Here is a 12720-nt window from a genome sequence, read left to right on the forward strand (position 1 = left end):
CCTTCCTTCCTCCCTCCCTTCCTTCCTTCCCTCCTTCCTTCCTTCCCTTCTTCCTTCCTTCCCTCCCTCCATCTGTTATAGGTATTATATGAATATGTATTTAATGAGGCTTTCTGTACAAATTCTGCGAAGAGGAAATTTGTCTATTTATTTAGTGGGGCTCAGCATTCTCTGTTCTCTATTGCATTCAAAGATCCTAAGGTAAAGAGAACACTGACCTTTAATAGAATTGGTAGAGATACTTGAACAGAAGTCTTCCTTAAATATCTTTTCAACCCAAGATAAGCAGAAACAGTGAGAGCACCTAACTGCCAATTCACGTCATCAGGTCCAGACAAACTATATCCCAGAATACTGAAAGACCTAGTAGATATGATTGCTGAACCACTGCCAAGAAAATATGGTTATGGGACTGAAAAAGATTAAATTCCTGACTTGAATATTTTAAATGTCCTTTTTGAAAAGGGGGGGGGGTAAGGGAGAAGAAACTTGCAGTGAGCCTGACTTTGATTTATGGCAAAATTGTAGAATATATTAAAGTTGTAGGTAGTGAGCATCAGGAAAATGTTTGTATATAGTTGCTTGCATCTTGTTTCTGTTATTAAACTGTGAGCTCCCTGAGGGCAGGGATGATCTTCTGCCTTTCTTTGTGTCCCCAGTGCTTAGTACATAGAAGGCACTTAATAAATGTTTGTTGACCAGTTGTTACTGGCTGAAGAGGAAATTGGGATGACAAAGAATCCACTCCCTCCCCCTCCCTATGCCAAAGTAGGTTTTATTTCTACTTTTGGGAGGGTTACTTGGTTGGCATATCAGAAGAATATTAACAGTGCAGTTTACCAAGATGGAGAGATATGAGCTAGAAAGGCAGTTAGGTGGCACAGGGATAGAACATAGGACTTGGAATCAGGAAGGCCTGAGTTAAAATCCTGCCTTGGATATTTCTTGGCTGTGTGACCTTGGGCAAGTCACTTAAGTTCCTTTAGCCTCAGTTTCCTCATCTGTAAAATGGGGATAATAATAGTATATACTTATCAGGTTTGGGGAAAGATCAAATGAGTCTCTCCCTCCCTCTCTCTCTCTCTGTACATATGTGTGTGTGTGTGTGTGTGTATCTGTCTTTGCTTTGTAAACCTTAAAGTGCTGTATAAATACTACTTATCATCATCATTACCATTACCACATTCATCACCATTATAGTGTACTTAAGTGGATTTGGAAATGGTTGAATGGTTGTACCCAAAAAAGTCATTAATGGTTTAATGTCAGCTTGGAAAGAATTCTCTTATGGAGAGTCCCTGAGATCCTTTGCTGCCTCTATGTTGATTAACATTTTCTTTTAAATCAATGACTTTGATAAAAGCAGAGAGGGTTATGCTTATCAAATTTTCAGACAACACAAAATTAATAGTGACAACTAACAAATTATATGGCAGAATCAGGATTCCAAAAGATCCTGACCATCTAAAAACTGGGCAGAGTCCAATAAAATGCAATTTAATAGAGGTATTAGCCCCTCATGGAAATGTAAAATGGTAGTGTGTCCTAGAAAATAGAGAAGTGACCTTGAAGTCAGGAAGGCTTGGGTTCCATCTCAGATGATCATTGGCTTTGTGACCCTGGTTGGATAATTTAATTTCTCAATGTCCCAGGCAGCTCCCTAAGATTCCAAGTTGCAAAATGGCAATGGCTGTGCATTCGTATGGGGAGTTTCCTTATCAGTAGCTCTTAGGGAGTATCAAATTCAAATGGAAATGGAGCCCTGCCAGCAGCTTATTGACTTAATGAATGAATGAATAAATAAATGGATGAATGAATGGACCAATAGATAGATGGAAGAAGAGATGGATATTTATGGATGTTTAGCTATCATTTATTCATCCATTTCTTTGATTATTCATTTTTTCAATGTTGTTGTCTTTGTACAAATTTTTTCTCCTGGTTCTGCTACTTCCCTTTGTATCAGTTTGTGCAAATTTTTTTAGGTTTCTGTGAAATCTTTAGGGGTAGAATTGTAAGAGGCATAATTAGACTTGATCAGAGGGAAAAAATATCCTAGCAATTAGAGTTTTACAAGAAAAAATAGGCTTGCCCTAGGTTCCCAGGTGGGCTCTCCCTCCCTGGAGGTCTCCCATTAGCAGTTGTATGCTTACATTTCAAGTAATTTGCAGAAGACATTCTTGTTCAAGTATGGATTGGCCTCTTAAGTCTCTTCCTGTTCTGAAATGCTATCACTTCGTAATACCTTCTGCATTCTAAGTAGAGGTGCCCCATCTCCCTTTCAGAGGATAAATCAGGTTTGACTCAGAGTGGACCTTATGAACAATAAAAAGCTATCTTCCTAATCTGGTTACTAGAACACTTTCCTGAGACCTGTTGGCATGCCTCCTCCCTATTCCAAACAGCTAGATTGTCAGTGGATAATAGTATATTTCTCTGGTGATTAATTTTGGCAGGATTCTTACAATTTTATAATTCTACTGATGAGTCAGAGAAAGAGCATGAACAAAGATATATCATAGCACTGTCAAACTGTAATCTAGGGGTCCTTTACCTGGGGTACATGAACTTGTTGTTTTTTTTAATTGATAACTATATTTTAATTGAATTGATTTCCTTGGTAATTCTATGTATTTTCTCTTATGCATTTAAAAAATGTACATTCCTGAGAAGGGGCTCATAGGTTTCACTAGATGTCAAAGGGGTCTATGACAGAAGAAAGGTTAAGAGCCCTTCCTAATGGTCTCATTTTAAATACCTTAGTACAGGCTTCTTCTTGACTCCACCCACTTCTTTCTTTCAACTCCAGTCAGACATAGACAGAAATGTGCCAACTCACCTCTTGTTCAGGCAGCTGAAAGAAGCTCAGACTGAGGGAAGTCTTGTGACTACCAGCAAAGGGAACAAAATGAACTCTCTTTTACCATCTCTCTGCAGGAATCTGGACTCATAATAGTTTTTCAATAAATAGACTATAAGGCAGGAATCATATCTTTTTTTTTAAAGAGGCTTTTCTATGACTCATAACGTGAGGGGCACAGTGGATAAAGAGCTGGCCTTGAAGTCAGAAAGACCTGGGTGTGAGTTCTGTTCTTGACACATATTGCCTGGATGACCCTGGGAAAGTCATTTAATGCAACAATACCATAGGTGATTCTAAAGCTATAAGCTGTAGAGCAGGTACCTGATGATAGAGGGAATTTTCTCATGGGAAGTTTCCCATATAAATGAAATCACAAGAACAGACTAAAAACAATTCTCCCATGAGACCTAGCACTTTGCCCATCATACAGCAGGCACCTACAACATGCTTGTTGGTCGTAGTGGAACCTATGAACTCATAGGAGGATGACAGCATTAGAGTTGGAAGGGTCTTTAGAGATAGTCTAATCCAACTGGCTCATTTGTAAAATGAGGAAAATGGAACCGAGCTATTTGAAATGACTTTCCCAGTGTCATGTAGCTAATAAACATTATAGACAGTATTTGAACTCATCCATCCTGAAGTCTAGTATTCTATCTACTAATCACATGACTCCTTAAAATTGTTAGGAAAAGCTTTGTAAACATCATAGTTATTCAAAAGTGGGATGGGCTGTCTTAGAGGAAGAGAGTTCTTCATGGAGGCTGTAATATAATGCCAAAAGAAGGCAACTTCCCAGGTTCAAAATACCAGCATAGGTGCTCTCTATTTTATTCAGTGACAAACCAAGAACAGAGAAGATCAAAACATGACATCATTCAAAATACAGCATTTACTAAGCGTGATTAAATAATCTCCAAGTACTACCCCACCCCAGGACCTTCCAATCATTCAATCAATCACAAAGTCTCTGTTCTAAATACTTCTCCACCCCTAGGCTATACCTTAATTAAGTCCACCACAAAGCCCCTCTACTCAAATGGAGATTAGTTTCCAAACATAAGGTCAAAAGTTCCCCACCCCTGGATCACAATTGAATCTACCCCAGAGTTACATCAAGTTTAAACACAGCACTTAATACCCAAATGGAGCTCTTTTCTTCACCTTGACACGAGGCAAGTTCTCAGCAATCTTAGTTCCTGGGGAGACAAGGCTTAGCAAAGCCACAAGATACATTGCCAGTCCCTTCTTGAATTTATCCTCTGTCTGTAGAACAGTCCTAGAACCCCTGAACACATTAGCAAAGCCCTCTCCCAGGATTTCTGTAAACATACAACAAGAAAATCCTTCTTCAGGGCTTCTGAACCAACAGAAAGGCTCCCAGACCCCTGCAACAACAGCACTGTCCTTCACCAGTGGACAGTATTCACTCTGTCTGCAGGACAGTCTCCAGACCCCTGCAACAACAGCACTGTCCCTCATCAGTGGACAGTATTCACTCTCTGTCTGCAGGACAGTCTCAGGGCTTCTTAACCAAATGCCAGGTTCCAGGACTTCTTCAACAGGACAGTCTTTCACCAGTGGACAAATCTGGCAAAATAACATCAAAACAGACAGACAAAGTACCAGCAAAACAGCCATGTCTCCTCAGTCCTTGGCAGCTCAGGGGGGCAGGTCTCTAAAGTCCAGGGCAATTCAAAGCGGCCACCAGCAATTCTCTTAGTCTCTCTCTCTCCACGAGGTGCTGCTTCCAAAAAGATCTTCCGCCTCTCTCTTATCTCTCCAAATCTATGTCACCAGCTCCTCCCAGTTCAGGACTTTCTTTTCACATCAAAAAGTCCATCCCACAGGTGGGATTAACAAGCTCTGGGTTTTAACACAATCAGTTTGAAAACCAAGCCAATACAGGGGAATCTTTAATTGCCATTACTATCACAGAGGCCAGCTGGTACTGTAGTGGATAGAAAACTGGGCCTGGAGTCAGGAAGACCCAAGTTCAAATTTGACCTCAGATACTTACTGTCTGTGTGCTCCTGGGCAAGTCATTTAAACTCTATATATTTCAGTTTCCTCAATTGTAAAATGGGGGTTATAATAGTACCTATATCCCAGAGTTGTTGTGAAGATCTAATGATTTAATATTTGTAAAGTGCCTAACAGTTCCTGGCACACAGTAGGCCCTTACTAAAAGTATCTACTGTGTTGCCTCCCTCCCTCCTTCCTTAATTCCCTCTCTCCTTTTCTTTCTTTTCCTTCCTCCCTCCCTCCCTCCTTTTCTTCCTTCCTTCCTTCCTTCCTTCCTTCCTTCCTTCCTTCCTTCCTCCCTCCCTCTCTCTCTCTCTCCCTCTCTCTCTCTCTCTCTCTCTCTTTAAAGCAATTGGGGTTAAGTAACTTGCCCAAGGTTACACGGCCAGTTATTTTGTGTGGGTGTTAAGTATCTGAGGCCGGAACCGATCCCGGGTCCTCTCAACTCCAGGGCTGGCACTCTTACTCACTGTGCCACCTAACTGCCCCAACCTTTCTCTCTTCTTTCAGTCCATCTCTCCTTCCCAAGGATATTGTAGAGGGGAGTCCTGTTCAGGTAAAGGTTGAATTTTTCTGAAGTTCTTTTCCAAATCTGAAATTGATGCTGTTGCCTGTAGATCAATTCTAGGTACTCAATGGACCCAGTAAGTATACCTACTTATTTTATACCTCCCTCAGAAATTCCTAACCCACCAAGCTTCATGAAACATAATTTATTTTCTCAAATGTAAGGGCAATTGTTTTGTGATTTCTCTAGATTTACTATCCTCGAGCTATCTGAAGCAGAAAAACAAAAACAAACTCATATTATAGCATATATCATGTTATAGTACTTGCAGTTTGGCTCAATCCAGACCATTCATGGTTTTGGAACTCAGTAAGGGCTAGGAGATTAAATTTTTCAGATTATAGAAGTAAACTAACCTCTAGGACCTTGGTAACCATTTATAAAATGGCAAAGAATAGTTCTGCCCTATCTACTTCACAGGGGATAGTAAAAATTAAGATAAGGACTCTAAACATACTTTCAAAGTAGGATGCACTGTACAAGTTGACTAATTTAAGTATTTATCAAGTGCTTATGATATGCCAGAGATAACACTGGGGATAGAGAACAAAGAAGTCCCTGCCTTCAAGGCACTAACATTATATTTCCATCTCTGTATTTAATGGTGTCTCCAATGCTTAGCAATTGAAGGCATGTGTTTCTGGAAGAAATAACATATACACAGAGAATTAAATACATAACATATACTAAATTAATGCAAAAGATACTTTTTAGTGGTAACTCTAACAACTAGAGGATCAGTTAAAGATAAAAGGTGGAGCTTGAGCTGAATCTTGGAGGGAGCTAAGGGCTCCAAAAGAGGGAGCAAAGAGGTGAAGCACTGAAGGCATGGGGGACTGACTGCTTGTGCAAAGACCTGTAAGTGGGAGATGGAATGTTGTGTATTTATCCTATTGGCTTATTCTTCATCTACATTCTTTTAACAAGTGATAATATAAAGGAAGCACATGGGGCTTAGTAGAAAGAACATCTTCATGCTGGTTTCCAGCCTGGGCTCTGCAGGTCTCTAGCTGTGTGACACTGGGCAAGTCAATTAAAGTCTTTGATTCTTAGCTTGATAATTTGTAAGAGTATGGAGTTGGATTAGATTTCTCTTAGGATTCTTCAAGTTCTATAATTCTATGACTATTTTATAAAATAGTTACAGCAGATGGCCCCAAATTCCCCAGAATCACAGATGGTTGGCTAGATTATAAATTTAGGATTATTTTGTCTCATGACTTGTCACTATTAGTCACAACCACACAGTGCAGCATGTATATGCCATATGTGTCCTGGCTTAGCTGTAGTTTTCAAATAAGGAAGTTAAGGAAGTAAAGGCAGAGAGGGAGGGATCATGGCATAGTACCAGACAGAACAAACTGGAGAAGAATATAGAACCATGGAAGTGAGAAGACCCCAGTCCTGTTCTTTCTTCTTCTTTTTAAACTTCTTATGAAAAATGAATTTGGGGGCATTTCCTTTAATTTGTGTCAAGATGTCTTGACTGGACACCTCCATTCCCTTGACTTTACTTCTTCCTTGATTGCTAAATGATAGAATAAGAGAGTGATATGGAACAGTGGACGGGGCCCTGGATGTAGAGTCAAGAAGTACTGGGTTCCAATCCTGCTTTAGATATGTACTAGTTGTGTGACCCTGGTCAAACGACTTAACTTTTCTGTTTCATCATTTGAAAAATAAGAGGACTTGAACTTGATGCCCTCTGGGGTTCCTTCTCTAAATCTATGATCCTATAACCTTGTGGAGAAGAGGTTTTCTGGGGAAAATGTTGTTGCTGAAGGTTAACTGCTGTTTTGAAGTTTATGACCACTTAAGTAAGGCAAGGAAAGAGTCCTTGTTCTTGGGGATAGAATGTGCTGGGAAAGGCTGTCATTATTTTGCAACCTGAATGCAGATGACAGAGGACCAGTAGCACCTGCATCATCTCTGTAGCTAAATGTATTTTCTTCATCCCCACACTAAACAAATCCTTTGCCAATCTGATTGTGTGGGGCTGCCACATCCCTTGCTCTGTTGGGGGGCAAGGGCCAAGGGTAGCAGGATCTTTAAAGCTCTGTGATATTTAAGTGGCTTTACAAGTCAAAAGAAAATCTTGGCTACTATGCTGAGTCATCAGAACTCTATAGGAACAGACTACAGATAATAGAGTCTCATCAGGAAGGAGGTGGGGGAAGGGTGGGTGGGTGGGTGGGTGGAAGGAACACTATGAGTTGCTGCTGCAGTACTGTAAAGACTGTATGATCAATGGAGAAGTCACCCCCTAGAAGCATTTAGCGATCTCTAGGGGTCATGCCCCAGATATCTCATTGGCAAGAGCCCAGACACATCCCAGAAGCTTTAACATCTGCCTTCTTTCTCTCTTTTGTTGCATTAGATGTTTCTGTAAGGGATGGAGAGAATGCTTTTGAAAATGTGATTATGCCTGATAGTCTCAGTTCAATCATTTTGGTAAAACAGAGTGTGAAAGTCTCACAGGGAGACAAGTGACTTGTGAATTATATCCTTGATGACTGGGACAACCTGTAGCTTTTATTATCACTCACCTAGCATAAGCCAACATCAATCAATCGACTAACCACATAGTGCCTTCCATATGTCAGGAACCATACCAGGTACTAGAGATGACAAAATGAAGAGGCTTGTCTGTATGGAGAAAATAAGTACACATATAAAAAATATAGACAATAAAAAATTATAAAAAATAACCCCAAGGAAAGTTCTGGAGGTAGGCACTAGTGGCTTTGGTGCTCAAGAAAGCTCTTATGTAATGCTTGAGCTGAACTTTGAAAGAAACTAAGATTGCCAGAAGGTGGGGGTGAGGAAGCGGCCCATTCCTATGCAAAAGTATGGGAATGATAGGAGGTGGAATGCCATGTATGATAGAAGGCAAGTTGGACTGGGTGTAAAGTAACAAAATAAAGCTGGAAAAGTAGGTGGGAGCCAGATTATAAATTACTTTAAATGGCAAACAGAAGGATTTGTATTTAATCCTAGAGGTAATAGTGATAATAATAACAATTAACATTTATATAGCATTTACTCTGTGCAAACACTGTGCTAAGCACTTTCCAATTAATAGTGAGCCTAGGTGGTATAAGTCAGGAGGACCTGAGTTCAAATCCAATCTCAGACACAACACAAAGCTAGCCATGTGAACTTGGGCAATTCGTTTAACCCCAATTGCCCTACCTTCCCTCCTCCAAAAAAGGAAAAAAAAAATTAGTGAGCCACTGAGCAGTGGAATTCCATAGTCAGATCTGTGCTTCAGGAATATCATTTTGACAGCTGTGTGGAGGGTGGATGGGGGAGGATGAGTGCCTAGGATGCATCCATGAAACCATTTCTAATGATTTCAGGACCACTGTTGTCTTTTCTGCTGTCCTTCCTGAAGAAAAATGCAAGAGAAATTTGTGAGACATGGGAAGTTGTGTAAAAGTGATACAGATGTAAAGAGGGAGCTTTGCCATTGGAGTAACTGCCCAGATCATGAGTGCCACAAAGGGGTAACTTGGGTCATTTTTGGAAGCGCAAGATGACATCTCTACTTGCTGGATGTCTCTAGGAGTTACTGTTCATCTTTTGTCTTCAGAGAGAAGCAGTGACATCACAGGGTGATGTCTTGACTTGCTCGTGAATTGGATTTCAGTGAGGCAGAGCTGCATAAAGTCATTAGCCTCACTCTCTCTTCCAGAGTCATCAGAGTCCAGTGGCAGGACAAAAATCAAGTGGACAAGAGGTGGCCTGGGAAATATCAATTACTCATGGAGTACTGATGTACTGAAAGAAAAGGCAAAGAAATCATATTTCCTCACTCTCTGTTTCTATCCCTCACCCAACTCCACCCATAGTGGGAAATAATATAGCTACTTTTCAGGCAGCAGCTCACCTTCTGGGCCTCCCTTGTCTCAAAACTCATCAATCAGAATTACTCAGTCAGCCCCCTTTCCTCACCTGCTAGCTTATTGCTTATTATACCCTTACCGATTATCTGAGACTATAGTATCTCACCCTTTCCAAGATTGATTATCAGCTCTCCTTATTAGTTTACAAGACTCTAAAGGCTCACAATATGAAGTTTCATTTACAATTTAATGGAAACCAGGTTCATATTCGAACCTATAAAAAGTAGTAATATAGAAGTAGTGATATACTCCCAATGAGAAATCTTTCCTTGAGACTTGTGCAGTCTTTGTGACTTACTCTGCCATAGATTGTAGGAGCATAGGCTTTGAACTGGAAGGATCCTTAGAAGTCATCTGGTCCAGGGATTTTTTTTTTTTTGCCTTTTTGGAGGGCAGTTGGGGTTAAGTAACCTGCCCAAGATTACACAACTAGTTTTTTTTTCTTTGTGTGTGTGTGTGAGTGGGTGTTAAGTGTCTGAGGCTGGAACCAAACTCAGATCCTCCTGACTCCAGGGCCGGCGCTTTACTCACTGTGCCACCTAGCCGCCCCTAGTCCAGGGATTTATAACCTTTTTTATGTCATGGACGTTTTTGGCAGTCCAATGAAGCATATGGACTGGATCTTAGAATGTTTAAATGCATGAAATAAAATACTTTCGACTATAAAGGAAATTAACTGAATAACTAATAACTAATAATTGATTTGCACCTGTCAATTTTGTTTTCAATTTCTGGACCCCAAATTAAGAACCCTTGATCTAGATCAACCTCTTCATTTCATAGGACAGGCCTAGAATTATTAGGTGACTTGCCAAAAGTCATACAGATAGCAAAGTACAGAGTAATTCAGGCTGGCTGGCTCTAAATCTGTTGTTATCCTCTAGCCAGGTTCCATTGGGGAAGAGGTATGTTTGTTTCCTCACTTTAGGATCCCCTTGCCCTGGAATTTTGACTTCAACATAAGTCTGTCTGGGCATTCACAGTGGCCTTCCTCACTGACATTCAATAAACTGGATTCTTGTGGCTTTCCAGAATCAAAGCTGGGCTCTATGGTGCTATTTAAGGTGCTTGATCCTTTCTAGGGCACACATTTGTGTGACAAGTTGTTTGGGTTAGGAGATGCATTCATAGGCCAGGAAACAGTCTTTTTTTCTGTAGAAAACTACTCTTCCTACAATGATACCTTGAACTTAACAGACTCAGTTCTCTAAGTCAGTTAACTGGACTGGGATCAAATTCATTTAAAGTCATTCTATAAGAAGGAAGCAATGAGAATCAGGAAAATAGCAGACGCCATGCCTACAACAATGGAAATGCAACTAGAAAGTAGAATGACAACAAAAAATTAAATTAAAATCTGTGAAATTATCAAGACCAATGCTGTTCTCTGAAAAATCAATGAAATAATGCACCTCCCTACCTTTATTAGAGAGGTCGGAGACTATGGGTATGGAACACTGAATATACTGGACTCAGTTATGCTGAACTGATTTTTTTCTTCCTTTTTTATCTTTACAAGAGATGGCTCGCTGGGTGAAGGAGGCATATATCTTCAAATAAAGATAATATAAAAACAAAAACTATCAATTAATTTAAAAAATAAATAGGCTTACAAAAATGATGAATTGTGACATCAAAAATTAATTTTTCAGGGGTGGCTGGTTGCACAGTGAATAGAGCACCGGTCCTGGAGTCAGGAGGACCTGAGTTCAAATCTGGATTCAAACACTTAACACAAAAACTAGCCATGTGACCTTGGGCAAGTCGCTTAACCCCAATTGCCCTCCAAAAAGCAAAAAAAAAAAACAAAAAGTAAATAAAAAAATAATTTTTCATTTATGACTTTGTAAGACCTCATACTGAAAGCCTTTCTGTTAGCTTCTGATATTGTGTCTACTTTTTGTTGGTTCTGTAAATTTAGATGGGAAAAGCAGCAACACCATATTGGGGAGCAGGATTTATTCATTACCATCCTTCCCAGTCACTTGACACTCATTGCTAATCCCTCCCCTGTATTTTTTTTTCAAACTGTTGCTGGCTGCTTTCTTCACAGTCTCATTCACAGTTTCTATGTGTTTCTGGGCATTAATGACTCCATTTTGCAGGGTGATAATGTGGTGATGCATTTTCTTCCCCTGTGCTGTAAAGGTTCAGATCCTCTGCCTGGTGCAGCTTTTAATTAGCCCAGAGTTTAAATGTCATCATTGATTGCTTTTCAAACAAAGAGAAACACCTCAGCAGTCTTTCTGAAAACATACCCAATACCAAAAAGGGTGTCATTTCCTCCTCCTACTTAATCCTCATCCTCCTTGGACCAATGGAAAGAGAAGATGTGAGTGAATTACCCATACAGACACAGCAGTTTCTTAATTCTCCTTCATGCCCAGTCATCTAAACCCTAAATCCCACACGTTAACACAATCAATCCTATGAAGGCCATCTCATCAGAAAACAATAGCCCCAACTATGCCCAATTGGTCAATGATCTCACAATCCTTTCTGTTTGGCCTTGGGATGCATTGTGTAATTTTTTCCCTCCAAGGAATGGAGGAGAATGGTACTGAGGAAAGGGATGGAAATGACAGACTTTTTTTGTCTCCTCCCATTTGTCACAGGCTAATTCTAGGTAAGTTTGCATTTCCCATTCCCTGGTTGTTCATGACCTGGGAATAGAAAAGAGGCTGGCCTAAGTTACCTCTGAATGAGGAACATGCTGGGTGTTGGACTGCTCTAGAACTAGTCTATAATTAAATATTTGCCAGATGATCCACAAAGGGAATCTCTAGTCTGAAGGAGAGATGAAACTTTCTTTCCCTTTATTGAAGAGGTGGAAGATTATGGGTTGTGATATACTTGTTAGACTCAGTTGATGTGTTGGCTGACTTTGCTAAATTGCTTTTTTATTTAAACCTCTCTCTTTTTAATTTGGGCAAGCTACTTAATCTCCCAGAGCCTCAGTTTCCTCATCTATAAGAGCTAGTATGTTAAATAAGATGGTCCTTCTGGAAATAGATCAATGATTCTACGATTTATATATTAATTCTATACCTTTGTTTCTGTCTTGGAATGTAAACTCCCAAAAGACAGTAAGCTTCTGGAGGACAGGGAGCATGCCTTATATTAGTTTTGCCTGAGACAGCTTTGTGCACATAGATGTTTTAGAAATACTTGCTGAGTGAATGAGTGAAGAATGTATAAGTAATCTGTACATATATATTTTATATATTATATATAATATATAAATCATAGAATCATAGTATATATATATATAATATATAAATCCTCTAAAATAGGTAGTTTGGACTGTATGGCCCCTGCAATTCCTTCTCAATCTAAGCCATGATTAGATAATACCTCAG

General features: G+C 39.8%; 1 protein-coding gene across 2 annotated transcripts in view; it reads left to right on the forward strand.

Annotated features, from left to right (window-relative positions):
- KCNH1 (potassium voltage-gated channel subfamily H member 1) overlaps positions 1-12720 on the forward strand; it is a 543998-nt gene that overhangs the window by 199309 nt on the left and 331969 nt on the right. The window lies entirely within an intron of this gene.

Source organism: Petaurus breviceps, unplaced genomic scaffold, assembly GCF_028583685.1.
Source record: "Petaurus breviceps papuanus isolate PSGF00001 unplaced genomic scaffold, PetGlider_PUasm1.0 90434, whole genome shotgun sequence".
In the NCBI taxonomy this organism is placed as follows: Eukaryota; Metazoa; Chordata; class Mammalia; order Diprotodontia; family Petauridae; genus Petaurus; species Petaurus breviceps.